Source organism: Peromyscus californicus, unplaced genomic scaffold, assembly GCF_007827085.1.
Source record: "Peromyscus californicus insignis strain IS unplaced genomic scaffold, ASM782708v3 Scaffold_8__1_contigs__length_139910024, whole genome shotgun sequence".
NCBI lineage: Eukaryota > Metazoa > Chordata > Mammalia > Rodentia > Cricetidae > Peromyscus > Peromyscus californicus.
Window position 1 is genome coordinate 133,827,106 of NW_026294606.1, and position 15,859 is coordinate 133,842,964.

Consider the following 15,859-nt stretch of genomic DNA (forward strand, 5'->3'; position numbering starts at 1 on the left):
TACGAACTCCTCAGCCTAAAGACAGTGAGTTCCTGTTTTCTCATGCCTTATATACCTTTCTCTGCCCTGCTATATTATTCCTGAGATTAAAGGCAAGTGTGCTTCCCAAGCAAAGGCATGAGATCTTAAGTGCTGGGATTAAAGGTGTGTGCCACCACTGCCTGACCTCTGTGTCTAATCTAGTGACTGGCTCTGTTCTCTGATCCTTAGGAAAGTTTATTAGAGTACACAATTTATCACCACAGAGATCCTCCTGCCTCTGCCTCCTGAGTGCTGGGATTAAAGGTTTGACCAACACTATTAGGTTGATTCCACTCTCTTTATACACAGTTCTGAACACCCTTCAGGATGATCAAGTCCCAGTAGGTGTTTTATTTTCATGAGAAATATAACCAGTAAACGCACATTAACATTAGGTGAGCCATTTCATGACTCCGCTTAAAGAAGCAATGTTGCAGTGTTTAAGTCACCAAGAACAACTTTATGTAATGTGGCACCCAGTGTGCCTGGAATGGTTGGGTTAAAGTGAGCAGGTCTTTCAGCATCACCAGTGTCTCCCTGCTCACTTTATCGCTGCTCTTAGGGATCACAGACTGAGCAGCACTGTCCCATTAGCTTTAGATCAAAGTTCCTTAAACTGTGAATCATCACCCCATATGGGATCACGTGACTGGGTTAGGAGAACTGGACAACAGTAAAGGACTGTGACTGTGTGACAGCTAAATATTAATTTAGAATCAAGCGCATAGTGGCTCCACAAGCGCCTGCCTGTGGAGCCCTTACCAACTGCACTGCGTCTTACATCCACTATGTACACTTCACACTGCCGTCATGCCACACAACACCAACCAACACTGCTGAAGACTCAGCCCAGCCCAGATTGCTTCCTGTCAGGAGCTGTGGTGTTTTTCTGTACATATAAAATCTTATGCCTCACAATTTTCTGAACATTCATTCTGGGAAAAGCCATGAAGTTTGACTCTTCAGGCACACAGCAGAGCTTACTTCACTTTTCCTTACCTCCAATCACTCATCTCTACAGCTTACACCCTGTTTCTCTATCCCATAAACACCCTTAAGTCCTGATCTTGGCGAGGTGAAGTTGAGGCATGTCCTTGTCTATGTGGGTTTTTTTTGTTGTTCAAAACTCATTGCTTAAGTAGTAGGCATAAGTATTGAGTAGGCAACGGTGGCATGCTAGGTAATAGGGTACAGACGAGCACCATTCTTAGCTTTCTAAGAAAAAGTCTGAGGCTGTTGCCAAAATCGTATCACATTCCCTCTTTCTCAGGCATATGTACGTGCATATGACGTATGTGTACACATGCTCATGTTTGTGCACATGGGCATGCAGATGCATGTCCGTGTGTGTGCATGTACATGTGGAGGCCAGTAGTTGATATCCTCATCAGTCCTTTCTCTCTCCACTGTTATTTTTGAGTCAGGGTCTGTCATGGAACCTAGAGCTCACAGACTCAGACTGGCTGTCTACCGAGCTCCAGGGGACCTGCTATCTCTGCCTCTGAAGTGCTGAGGTCACAGACATGCAACACCACTTTGACATGGGTGGCAAGGAACTGAACTAGGTCCTCATTCTTATATGGCACACCCTTTAGTGACTGAGCTATCTCCTGAGCCCCAGTGGGCATTGTGGAATTTCAGCAGATAGAATATAATCCATCTCCTCAAGAAGTCGACTTGGGAGTTGTGCTGTGATACCATTAACTCGTCATTAGGGGCTTGTGCCATGGAGAATCAGCACTGCTGTACCGCTGGTCCTACCTCTCCTACAGAGAACAGCACAAGTATTGTTGAAAGCACTAGAATTCATTGCTGTTGATGTTCTCCTAAATATCTATTATCTAGTCAAAAACTAAAGCAATGACAAAGCCATTTTAAGATATTTTTAGGTGTGTTATGCCCCAAATTATGGGAGGACTATTTGACTCTGGGGCTTTATCTATTGCGTGGTGCTCAGCATATAACTGACTAGCTTCTTAGCAGCTGAAGAGGATAGTTTAATGGTGAGCCTTGACACAGATCTTTTTCTTTGCCGTAGTTTACAGTGACTTGCATGACAAGTCTGTTTTCCCTGCAGGGAGCAGTTCCAGCTGTGGGTGCTGGAGAGTCATTTTGAGGGACTTTTATGAAGTAGTCTTAACTGTCTCTGTTGGATTAGTGACAAGTTTTGACATAAGAGAATGTACTTAAAGATCTCTGAGAGGAGCTGAAAAGATGGCTGAGCAGTTAAGAGCTCTGGCTGCTCTTCCAGAAGACCAGAGTTCAATTCCCAGCACCCACATGGCAGCTCACACCTGCCTGTAACTCCAGTCCCAGGGTTTCTGACACCCTCACACAGAGAAACATGCAAGCAAAACACCAATGATCACAAATTATTTGAATACAATAACAAAGATCTCTGAGAGACATCTTCTCTGGGTCTTACAGGCTAATATTTTAATCTAAAACATTTTACTTAAATGTTCTCTAAAGACAAACATTATTTTCTCACATTAAAAAGAATATTTCCCTAATAGAGATCCAGAAAGTTGTACTGGTGGCCGCAATGGTAAGTAATGCTTGGCTCATTTATTTTCCTTCTAGGATGTATATTTATTTTATATGTCTTTTGACAGTGCAGGAGTGTGGACAAATTAGCATTCTTTATGAGCTCTGGACATAGGTTTCAGCAAAAAAAAAAAAAAAAAAAAAAGAATTGCTTTATCGATAAAAAGAGTGACAGGGAGTCAAGAAATAAAGAATAGGCTAGTCTCAAAAAGAAGAAAATTGCCCTAACATGAGGGTAAAGTTTAATTAGGGAAGCCCAGCAGTGCCCTGGTTCATAAAACTCATTTTATTAAATTTATGTCCCATATTTTCACCACAGCATATTGCTTTCTGCACTTAAAATCCAGGCATGAGGATATGAAATTATTCTCCACTCCACCATTGGCTTCAGGGGACAGGGTCCTGATTCCACCAGGCTCTTTGGTCTTCCTGCCCTTTTGTGCCTTATTCAAAAGTTTCAGCCAATTTGACCTCTCAGAAGATACAATTTCCTGTTAGCTTTATACTGTGACTTTTCTGTTTGCACGTTAGGGCTCCGTTCAGAGATAGGAAGTTGCAGAACAGAGCTTAGGTGCCAAAGCAATATCAAGCAGAATTTTGCTGCCTGCATATTTTACAACTGGGACAATTTCCTCCTTTGAGTCTTAGCATCAGAGTCTTATTTAGGGGTCGGGGTTCTATTTTGGAGTGACTTGCTTATAAAGTACTACCTATAAACTAGTCGATTAGCTGGTTAATTCTATAAAATGTCTTGGTCTCAACATTAAATCATGTTATTGAAGGGGGAAAAGAATAGAAACAAAAAACAAAACCAAACAGCATAACTGAGAGGTCTTAGTTGTCTTGTGGGAAGGGTAACTGTCTACACTCACAGCATGCAGGTACATGCTTAGTTCTCCTCCTTTCCATTTGTAGTGGCTCAGGCAGACGGGAAAATAATTATGTCATTAAAATTCATCCTATTTGAGAATGTTCTCTTTTAGGGTCTCACTATGTAGTCTTGACTGTCCTGGAACTCACTCTGTAGACCAGGCTGGCCTTGAACTCACAGAGATACATCTGCCTCCCAAGTGCTGGGATTAAAGGCTGCACCACCACGCTGGGCTCCCCCTTCCACCTTTCTTATCTTCCCCCCACCCTTGTCCACCCTCCACCATCAATCCTTTTCCTACATTCTCTTGGTTTGCTTACTTTGTTTTGTTACACATACACAGGATCGTCCATATGACAGTACGTTTAGGAGTATTTGTGGGAGCCTGGGGGGCTCACCAATGGGCATACAACTAAAGACAGTGGTAACCCCATCCCCAGTCTGTCAGCAGCAGGGAAGGGTAGAAACACATAAGCCCCTCCAGATCCATGACTGTTGACAGGGTCAGTGTTGTGCAAGCCCACTGTGGGTAAGCATAGCGGCTGTGAGTTCATGACTATAACGGCTGTGTCATGTCCAGAAGATGGCGTTTTCAGCCCTTCCATCGTCAGGCTCTTAACGTTCTTTCCACTCCTCTTCCTTGGTGATGCTCCCTGAGCCTAAAAAAGAGCTGATGAGACCCTGTCTTTCCTTGTATAATATTAGAAGGACCAACCTTAATAGTATACATCCCAGAGGCTCAGGAGAGAGAACTACTAACAGCAAGGACTATTTTCAGGAAATAGAATCTCAGCACACCGAGCTCTATAGTCCACTTGCTTTAATTCCTCTGGCATAACATCCTATTTACACAGTTTCAGTTCTGTTCTCGTGCCTAGCTCCTTTCTTGCCTGATTTCTCTCTATATTTATCTACTGCTCCTTCTATTTTTCTATCTTAATTCTCTTGTCTTAATTCTGCCTCATCCAGGTCCTTATTACCTTCTTCCTACCCAGCTAGTACTTCCCCATCTGACTCTTCCTCATCTTCCATCTCACTCCTCTAGTACTCTCTTCTAGCCCTTCAATCTAGTTCTTCCCCATCTCAGTTTGTTCCTCTCAAGTTCTTACCCATCCAGTTCTTCCATTCTCTTTTCTCTTCTCTGTCCTCTTTTGCCCTGGGAGTCCTGGTATATATACACTTACAAGCAGTAATCCCTTGGCAGTGTAAAGCCAGGCTTCCAGGGTCAAATGGAGGGGTGATAAGAATCACATAGAGAGGCAGTAATAGTTAATTACCATTTGCAACCCAAAGGGGAAGTGACTAATGAATTAACTAAATGCTAAATTCCGGTAATGTCTAAGAAGAGGGATCTTTTGTGCTCCACTATAGTCTTAAATGTGATTGGTAGAAAATGTTAAAAATCTGTAAGTTGCTAGGTCAATGGGAGAAAATAAAACTGCCTTCTTTTTTTCCTGTGGCTCCTATCTGTTCAAGAGATCTGCCGTTTTTCTGCAGGGTGGGGGAAAGTGTGCTCCGTCACTAGGCAACCTGTGTACACCTTGATGCCTCTGGTGAGTTAAAAGGAGATCTGGAACTAGAGGTAAGATTTAGGAAAGGAGGAAGTTAAGCTTAATTGGCACATCTGCCAGGCCTTCTCAAACAGGTAGCCTGGATGCTTAAGTCTGGTCTTAGAGAGTACAGAGGTATTTCTGATAAGGTACTTTCCTCCGTCTGGGGATGGACCTGGCTGGATGCTGCCAATGATGATAATTATAGTGAGGCTTGAACTGGGGTTCAGGCTGAGCATAGCTGTCAGTGCAGAAGGTTATCTAAATATTCCTACAAGTGGTTAGGTAAGGAGTTAGAGGTCTATAAAGTTAGTAAGGCTGTAAGAAAGGAGGGTCCAAGCTAATTTGTGTAAAGCTATAACTTAAGGTCCACCTGACCTAGGCGGTGTCTCCTTGTGGAATTTACCTTAAATCAGGAGACTAGCATGTGGTGGTCTGGACTATTATTTCTGTTAGTCTTGAAAGTGGCTAAGGGAGATATCTGATTCCAGTGCTGAAAGGGGAGAAACGGATGGGCTGTGGGAAGGAAGCCTTTCCTGAGGCTGTTCTCCAAATACCTGGAATGTGTATGTCCAGAGAGTGATCAGTCCACACTGTTAGCCCTTCTTAGGGAAAAATAAATTGGGAAAACTATGAAGGCACACATGATTTTCATAACAGAAGACAGCTGATATATAACAAGTCAAGTAACACTAAAAACTCCTTGGAATTTGGCTTCCTCTGGAGGAATTCCTTGATCTCTCCAGGTAGTGACTTTGCCATAACCAGCTGAGTTCTTATGATATATTCCTGCGGCCTGCAGCAGTCTTTAAAAGAAGAAAGATAAATAATCCGCAGGGCAGTGGTGGGATGTAAAAGATGCTTGTGTGTACAGTGGTGTTGGTGGGATTTGTTGGCAGAGCACAGCTTTAGATAATGTGAAGAGATGCTCTCGTTCATTTTATGTCAATTTGACACAAGACAGAGTCATTGGAGAGAAGGAGCCTTGATTTGGAAAATGCTTCCATAAGAAGTGACTATAGGAAAGCCTGTAAGGAATTTTCTTAATTAGTGATTGATGGGGAAGGGTCCAGCCTATTGTGTGTGGTTCAATTTCTGCACTGGTGGTCCTGGGTCCAATAAGAAAGCAGACTGAGCAAGCCGTGAGGAGCAAGTCAGTAAGTCATATTCCTCTATGGCGTCTGCATCAGCTCCTGCCTCCAGGTCCCTGCTCTGCTTGAATTCCTGTCCTGACTTCCTTTGATGACACGAACTTTGATACTGGAAGTGTAAACTAAATAATAAACCCTTTCCTCCCCAGTGTGTTTTTGGTCATGGTGTTTCATCACAGCAATAGAAACCCTAACTAAGACAACATCCCAGGATGGAGTGAGTTGGAAGGCCCTGGAGCCAGAGCACAGTCAGTGAGTAGAGCAGAAAGGAGTCCAGGCCAAGAGAGGAAGGAAGAGAGGTGCAAAGATTCTATGTGGTGGTGGTCGGACAACGCTGGCCACAGTCATAGCAGGAACTGTGGAGTGACTCTGAGCAAGGTTGACGCACAGTGGAGGCTCTTACATTAAGATGTACAGGCATGGACTGGGAATGGAGGAGAGTTATGAGGTGGTTCCATCAAGAAACACTGACAGCTTGAAGAAGGTAATAACAGCAGGCTGCTGAGAAGTGGTTTATACATTTATTGGAATAAGAATAAGCAAGATTCAGATGAACTAGATGTGGTTCCCAGGAAAAAGAAGATTGGAGGGTGATAAACTCTACTTCCATGGACGCTTAGGAGTGTCAAATTATAAATGAAGAGAGTGGAGGAACTCAGCTGGTGCTGTGGAATGTTGTTTTGTATGCTATGAATACGTGTTGCTCTGATTGGTTGATAAATAAAATGCTGATTGGCCAGTAGCCAGGCAGGAAGTATAGGCGGGATAAGCAGACAAGGAGAATTCTGGGAAGAGGAAGACTGAGTCAGGAGTTGCCAGCCAGACACAAAGGAAGCAAGATGTGAAGGCAGAATTGAGAAAAGGTACCAAGCCATGTGGCTAAACATAAATAAGCATTATGGGTTAATTTAAGTGTAAGAGTTAATCAGTAATAAGCTTGAGCTAATGGCCATACAGTTTGTAAATAATATAAATCTCTGTGTGTTTACTTGGGTCCGAGCAGCTGTGGGATTGGTGGGTGAGAGAGATTTGTCTTGACTTCGGGCCAGGTGGGACCAGGAAAACTTCTGACAACAAGCTGGGACGATGGTTATGTGCACTTGAATGAGCAAATGTGGGGCGAGGAGCACACACAGATCCTGTGGAACATGGCACACATGAAATGCCCATCAGTCCTCCATTTGGTGCTAAAGCAGGAGGTTGATCATATGTGTTTAGAGTTCTAAAGGGAGGTGTGGAATATAGGCCAACATTTGGAGTCTTCACAGGTCGGTGGCATTTAAGGTCAAAAAATAGGACAAGATTGTCCAAAGAATAAACAGATATAAAGGAAAGGTCTGAGCCCTGAATACTTTAAGGCTGTTGAGTATGGACATCTGGTATGTTAGGAGGAACTGGCAAGGATATGACAGGGGGAATCAGGGAGACCAAAAAGAGATGAGTAAAGGAAGTATTGTAGTAAGGGAGTGACCAGTTGAAGTGCATGCTGCTCATAATAGAGGAAATGAGACATGGATGTCACCATTAGTGTCAATAGAGGATGCAAGCTCCGCTAGAACCAATTCTGAACTCTTGGGGCAGGGCATGCAGTTAGTAAGTGCAGCCCACGGTTTTGAAGGTTGTGTTATGAAAGAAAGCAGAAAAATCATATAGTACTTAGAAAAGTATATACAGTCGAGAAGATGAGCAGGTTTAGACAGGATGCTCTTGAGTAGATGGGGGAGGGGGTGGCAAAGGGATTGCTATATACATGGAACAGCCTAGCAAAATTCCCTTTCCCCTCAAAGGAGCAGAATTTGTCTAGAGTAACAGTGGGGAGGAAAGATAAGCACCAGCTCGGGGAGTGCATGTGTACTCAGGGAGGACATGAGGGCAGTCCCTCTCAGCGCTCCTGTCTTAGTGAAGTCAAGAGTTAGGCCATTGTGGTGAGACCAAATTAGAGTGAAGACAAAGACATATGGAAGAAGAAGGAGAAGGAGAAAAGAGAGGAGAGGAGATAGAGATAGATAGATAGATAGATAGATAGATAGATAGATAGATAGAGATAGATAGATAGATAGATAGATAGATAGATATAGATAGATAGATAGATAGATAGATAGAGATAGATAGATAGATAGATAGATAGAGATAGATAGATAGATAGATAGAGATAGATAGATAGATAGATAGATAGATAGAGATAGATAGATAGATAGATAGAGATAGATAGATAGATAGAGATAGAGATAGATAGATAGATAGATAGATAGATAGATAGAGATAGATAGATAGAGATAGATAGATAGAGATAGATAGATAGATAGAGATAGATAGAGATAGATAGATAGATAGAGATAGATAGATAGATAGATAGATAGATAGATAGATAGATAGATAAGGGTAGGTACAAAATAGTTCTGGAAAAAGAAAGTGTCCAGCATAGTACAATTCCCTTTCCATAGTCAGACTCTACTTATCAATAAACAAAGGGTAGATTTTCTTTCGGCAAGTTTCAACAATTCAGGCACAGGTGGGGAGGGGTGGGAGTTTGTGTTTAACTGGAAACAAGTTTCTGGGTGGGAGAGAAAGAACTGAGTTGGGATATGCTGTAGTGATTGATCACCATATTGAACTGTAGAGATCTGATTACAGAACGTTAACTTTGAGTAGGGGTGAATGATAGATTGATAGGTAAGTGTTTCTTCTGTGGTGATTTAGAGTGAGCTGGAATGATGGGAGGCAAAGGGTTTGTATGGATCTGAAATGGGATTATAAGGAAGGTATGACTAAGAATAATGATAAGGCCTAGGGTGTGACTATAAGAGCAGGTTGAGATGTTGTGATAAGCAAGATCACAAGAGGAGAGGACATCAGTAGCCTGAGACCTGAGATTATTGCAAGGATCTTCTCAGTGATATTGAAACCACCAATAATTAGATCAGCATTGGAGAGACTGACTGTACATTGGGCTTGGATATTCACGGAGTGAGATGTGACCACAAGGTCAATAGATGGCTGATAACGGAAGGAAAGTGTGGTGGAACAGGGAAAGGCTTCTAAGCAAGCAGAGGGAGGAGGTGACTGCAGTGAATAACATGGCTGCGAGACTGAATTCATTCGAAGGGGTATGGGACTTGGGACGATGACAGAGAGTTCCAGAGTCCACAGGAGGCATCTGCACGCTGGGGAAAGGTACGAGACTGGATCAGGTAAAGGAAGCAAGGGCTGTGTGGGGTGTGACTTATAGCGAACCGTGGTGGCTGCTGCTCCTCTTGGTGTCTGAGATAGGATAGCAATCTTTTCACTGAGGAGAAATTCCCAAGACAGATTACTGGATTTTGAGGCTAGAGTGAGTGAGAGAAGGTAGCTTGTGTATAGACTAAAGCAGTTTCAGTAACTTAAAAGGACATGACCAGTAGGTGGTGGTGTTGGCCCAGGATAGTTTGGTTGCTGTTTGCTGTGCAAAAGGAGCCAGAGGAGGTCACAGATTGAGTGGGAGGGAGAGGAGGTGTTCCTCTTGGTAAAATGGTGTGCCTCTTGGTAAGACGGCAGATTTAAGTGGTCTCACTTTCTGAACAAAACTTCTGTTTTTAAAAAAGATTTATTTATTTTTGCTTTATGTGTATGTGTCAATGACTGTACATGTATATGTACCATGTGTGGGCCTGGAGCCCATGGAGCCAGGAGAGGGCATCATATTCCCTGGAACTGGAGTTGTGGGCAGGTGTCAGTTGCCCTGTTGATGCTGAGAACCAAACCCAGGACCTTTACAAGAGCAGCAAGTGTTCCTAACCACTGCACCATCTCTCCAGCACACACACACACACACACACACACACACACACACACACACACACACACACACCGCTTAATAAATCTTTCTTAGGATACCAATCACACGTCCTTGAAAGTTCTGTGGTATATTGAAATATTTGCGTATAGAGATAATTATGGAAACATACAAAACGCAAAGAACAGGGCTCTCTCTTCTGCTTGGAAAGATCCAGATGCTGAGCTGGTGAAACTGATTTTATTTGGTTTCTGAAGCCACCCTGTATTGGTGAAATTATTAAGGCCACTCCACGTAGATAAAAGGAGATTTATTTAATGGCGTAACTTACAAATTAAGGGATAGGTAGGTCGCGGAGTCTGGGGAAGGTGTATCGCAGTCCAGCGGTGTTCTCTGGAGCTCTGCTTGGTACACCTCTCTAGTCCAGGGTCCCGCAACAGAGAGCGAGAGCCCGCCGATCCAGATCTCAGGTCCCCAGGCGCCTCCTTTCGCCCCGCCTTGTAGGCGTGACAGTTGCCGAAGTCTCAATGGGGGTTGGAACTTCCAGATCAAAGCTGGAATGGCTACCCACTACATCTCCCCCTTTTTGTCTAAATAAGAAAGTTCTAACCTAATACAAGACTATATACAAAGGAATGGTTATCAAATATAGTCCAGGAATAATGAGGGATAATGACCTAGATAAGGTGGAACTACAACCAATGCAAACAATATCAAGCAAGAAACACATACTATTATCCAGAGAAGTATAGAGCATAGGTAAATGGCATGTTACAAAGATCATTCCAAAAGGTGTCCTATCCTAAAGAACCTGAATCTAATACTTAATATGTTCTATCTACTAGGTTGTAACTATAACTGCTAGTCTTCAATCCCATCAAAGACCTGAGAAGGAATATAATGGTACCTGAGAAATGGTAGATGGATGCAAGCAACTTTCGGGAATCTTGCGAGAGTAGACGGAGACAGCTGGCAGCCTGGACAGTCACCTAATGTTTCTCAGCATTGTTGGTGCATTCAAATTGGCTACAGGCCTAAAGTATCTGACAGACCATTTTCAGAAGCAGGAATTCTGAAAGACCATCTTACCCTGTCTTGGCAGAGTACAGTGGTCGCTTTCCTTGTGTCCCGCTTGTCCAGAAAGGATAGCATTGCATTAGTACTGTCAGCCGTCGAGGCAAGGGCAGTTCTTTGCCCAGTAGGCCATTTTGTGCCAAGAAGACAAACTTCCAAATGGAAATGTCTTAGAAGCCCAACATTCTCTCGGGATCAAATTGGTGCAGCCAGGAGCAATTATGTCTCACATCAACAGAATTCTAAGTTATTTAAATGCCATATTCTCTAGGTCTATGAAGTGTTTGAAGATTACCTGTCCATCTGACCTATGTATCTGTAAATCTGGATAACCTAACTAACGTAACTATAGAGATGACAAGCATAGGTGACTATAAATCTATAAGTCTTATCTACCGAAATAACCTAAGGACTAAGGCTTCACGTAAACAAGGTAAACAGTCTATAAGCAAGTGTATGGTAAAGAACGATGACTTCAAAATTGTGACAATACACAAGATGTTATAACAGAGGTAGGAGTATATAGTGCAATATGCAATATGACAATAATCTTAAATATATATCGATATTTATAACAGAGGTAGGAGTATGTAGTGTGATATGCAATATGACAATAATCTTAAATACATATCAATATACCGAATATCCTAAACAGAAGTAGAACCTACATAAAGTATGACAGATATAAATTTACATTTGTATCAATATACAAGTATTTCAAATAAGAGTAGAAATATATGTACATTATAACAAATATAGTTCTGTATTTGTATCAATATACAAATTATCTTAGACAGGAATATAAAAATAGTTTACATTTGTATCAACATATAAGAATCCATAACAGTGCAAATTACAGTGCAAATTATTTAAGGCTGCTATTTTACTAAATTTGTTTACTAGTATACATAATAATCTACCATAATACCTTATACCTATCCATTCCATTTCTTCTTTTCATTTTTTTTTTTTTTTTTTTAGAATACTGAGTTTAATATTTCCTTCCACCCCCAACCCTATAACCATCATCCATAACCCTGAGAATTATGAAACCTAAGGGAGAAGGGGCGTCGTTTTCTTAGAATTAGTTCCTGCTGTTTAGGGGGTGATGTTATCTCTGTTGGGTACTGTGAGAAAGCTCAGATAGTTAAATCTCAGTTAGACTAACTGTAGGTTCTGCAGCAAGTCTAGGGTTCGTGTCCCTTCGTGGTCGCCAGCCCGGCTAGCTCAGTCGGTAGAGCATGAGACTCTTAATCTCAGGGTCGTGGGTTCGTGCCCCACGTTGGGCGCCAGATATTGGTGAAATTATTAAGGCCACTCCATGTAGATAAAAGGAGATTTATTTAATGGCGTAACTTACAAATTAAGGGATAGGTAGGTCGCGGAGTCTGGGGAAGGTGTATCGCAGTCCAGCGGTGTTCTCTGGAGCTCTGCTTGGTACACCTCTCTAGTCCAGGGTCCCGCAACAGAGAGCGAGAGCCCGCCGATCCAGATCTCAGGTCCCCAGGCGCCTCCTTTCGCCCCGCCTTGTAGGCGTGACAGTTGCCGAAGTCTCAATGGGGGTTGGAACTTCCAGATCAAAGCTGGAATGGCTACCCACTACAACCCTGGGTACAACAGATGAAGTCACTGAGGAGAGCTGGGGAGATGGCTCAGAAGTTAAGAGCACTGGCCGATCTGCAGAGGACCTGGGTTGGGTTCTCAGCACCCCCATGGTGGCTCACAGTCACTCATAACTCCAGGTCCAGGGGATCCAGTATCTTCTTCTGGTCTTCACTAGGCACATATGTATAGGCAGGCAAACACTCATACACAAATAATAAAAATAAATGGATTTTTAAAGTCACTGACTGTATTCTATTATCTGAAAGCACAGGCTCTGAAAAGCAGGCATCATTTGTTTGCTATAAAAACGTGTGAATAAAGCCAAAGCTCTCTCTCTGATCTGCCGTTTGACTGGGACTTGGTTGACCTTACACATCCGAGTCACAGTAGCTTCCGTTGCAGGAGACCCCGCTGAAGGACACTGAGAGCCCTTAGAACCTATGAGCTCTGAGCTGTCTATCACCAGAAAAGCAGGGGCAGGGGCGTGGGAAGAAGCCCAGAAACCTACAAACGGCTCAACATTTCAATTCTATGTTCTCACACAGAACTATCAAGCTGGCGGGTCCCCCTTCACCTCCAAGCAGGGGCAGCCCTGGCATGCTGATGTTTTAAGCATTACCCACAAGATTCCAAAGGACTTGTCAGAAGAACTGTCATGACCTCTGGCCACAAATAAGAATGATTTCGGATACCATCTTTCTCTCTCTGTTTCATGGGATTAATTGTGAACTGATTAGCAGGGGTTGTTAAGTGGTTGCTACTAACAAGTAGAATTTTTCATTTTTAAAAGAATTATATACATTCTGGCATGCTGGTTTTATTTAAATGCTGAAACTTTTCTCCAGTGTTAGCACAGTTATGCCTTGATTAAACTATCCTGAGAGACCCCCTGGCAGTGAAGTTAGTCATATGAAGAAAACACCCTGAGTTATCACATGCAGTAGACCTGCTTGGCATCAATTCGAACACTTGAAATGGCACACGATGCTGGACCTCGGGGCACATGCGCAGCTCCTTGGAGGGTGAAGCAGGAAAACAGTGAGTTCAAGGATTGTCTGGTATCCAGAGTTAGTTCAAGGCCAGTTTGTGGAATTTTGTAAGATCCTCTTGCAGAGGAGAGAACATTAGGTCAGATGATTACAGGATGGACAAAGCCTTTGGGTTGGTCACTGGGGTGAAGCGGTGTGACTGGAAACCAGTCCTGTGGGAGTTGCTGAGGGACGCAATGCCACTGATGTTCTGTCTCCTGGGGGGTTCTTGGGCAAGCACTGAGGAGGCTTTGTGTGTGTTAAGTAAAGAAGTCAGGGCTCATGCCCCAAGCAGGCAGAGCATGGTGGGCTCATGGGGTAGTTATTCTGTGGTGGCCTTGAAGCTCTTGCCAATTTGGTGCCACTGAGGCTTGGCCTGCAAAGCTTTTCACCATGTAGGTCAGTTAAGGATGGACGTGGGAAGTCTGCATGACCTTCCATCAGCCTGGGCAGCATAGATCCCTCCATTTGAGAAGGTAACAAATATGTTTCCTGGTGTTCTCTCATCTGTCTCTCTTGAAAGCATATCACCACAGAGATGGAAGAGAGGACGCACGTGATTCCTCCTGAGTTGCGAGGCTGGCAAAGGACTTAACTGAGGCAAACTTTGAAGAAGAATGCTTAAGACTCTCACTTTCATGGCTTGAATTTGAGCCATAGATCATTTCTGAGGTAAGTTTGCAACCTTTCATGGGGGATGCAGTGTCCACCTCAAATAGATGTCCCCATGGCTCATCAGAATGGAGCTCAGACTCAGGGTTGGCCCTTAAATGTCCACAAGATGGCTTCTGTTGCTGAGTGACCTCCGCACAGGGCACCGTTGCTGCCAGGGCCTGTACTGCCTTTCTCTCTCTCTTTTTTTTAAGGATTTATTTATTTATTTATTATGCATCATACAGTATCTAGCCTGCATGTATGTATGCAGGCCAGAAGACAGCACCAGGTTTCATTATAGATAGTTGTGAGCTACTATGTAGTTGCTGGGAATTGAACACAGGACCTCTGGAAGAGTAGTAGCCAGTGTTCTTAACCTCTAAGCCATCTCTCCAGCCTCGTACTGCCTTTCTCAATACGGCTGCTGCAGAGAAAAGGTTAGTGGTACATTGAGGAGTTCAGGGCTGAGAGCACCTTCCTGTCAGGGCCAGTGACACTCAGAATGTGGGAGAAATGGAAAGCATTTGAGAGCAGAGGGAGAACTTCATTCCTTCTTTCCAAATCAGAAAGGGCTTCAATCTTCCTTTCCCCCATGAGTCAGAAAAATAAAGTGATACAAAATCCAGCCTATTCCTGTGCCTTGAGGCATGACTGCAGCGAAACCATTAGGGACGCAAACTGAATCCTCGCAGACTCAATTCAGTGTAGAGCATGCCGTCCCGGCCACGTGCAAAACCACCCGTTCACGACCATGTGTTTCCTCTGAACACTGTGGGCAGGCTCTATTTCAGCAGGACAAAATTTGACTTACAGGGTTATTAAAAATGAAGCAAAATTTTGTAAAAATCACTTATGTTAACAAACAATAGGTGGAGATTGAAATTGGTTTCAGTTGCTGAACTTTTAAAACTGAGACATTTTGTTTTTGATAGTTTATGAAAAGCAGTATAAGTGGTGGGGAAAGTTTGTGCATTTCTGATCTCACTGCTTGGCAGCTTGGAATTAGACAATTTTCAGGCAGGCTCCATCTACCTACATGCAAATCATAGGACTGAAACATTTGTTTACTTATAAGCCCTTGTGATTGCTTAAGACACGAGTGGACAGAACTGGGGAGATGCCCAGGACAAGAAGAGCTTTGCAGATCACTGGTTACCAGCCTAGTCATAAACCAGCAAACTCTGGGTTCACTGAGAGAGCCTGTGTCAAGGAAGCACAGAGAATGTTAAGGGAGGGCCCAACATCTACAGCGGACTCTTCCAACACATGAGTACACCACAGCATGGGGTTGGGACCGGGGCACACAATACTGGCAATGGTGTGATAAAAATAGCTGTTTTTTTTTTTTTTTTTCTCCAGGAAAATTAAGAACAAAAGCATCATGTCAGCCAGCAGATTCGTGGAAAGAGTAAAAGCAGGGTCTCAAATATTTGTATATTTGTGTATATTCAAGTGTAGTCATAAAATAGAATCAACCCAAGTGATTGTCAACAAATAAACAAATAGTATGAAGTATTTATACATCATGGGATATTATTCATTCTTAAAAAGCGATGAAATTCTGACACCTGCTACAATGTAGCACT

The 15,859-nt window shown here is 43.1% G+C and overlaps 1 non-coding gene across 1 annotated transcript; it reads left to right on the top strand.

The window, feature by feature from the left end:
- Nucleotides 1–12,202: 12,202 nt before the first annotated feature.
- Nucleotides 12,203–12,275, top strand: Trnak-cuu (transfer RNA lysine (anticodon CUU)). Its single transcript has one exon. It is a non-coding gene; the product is annotated as a tRNA-Lys (tRNA).
- Nucleotides 12,276–15,859: the final 3,584 nt, after the last annotated feature.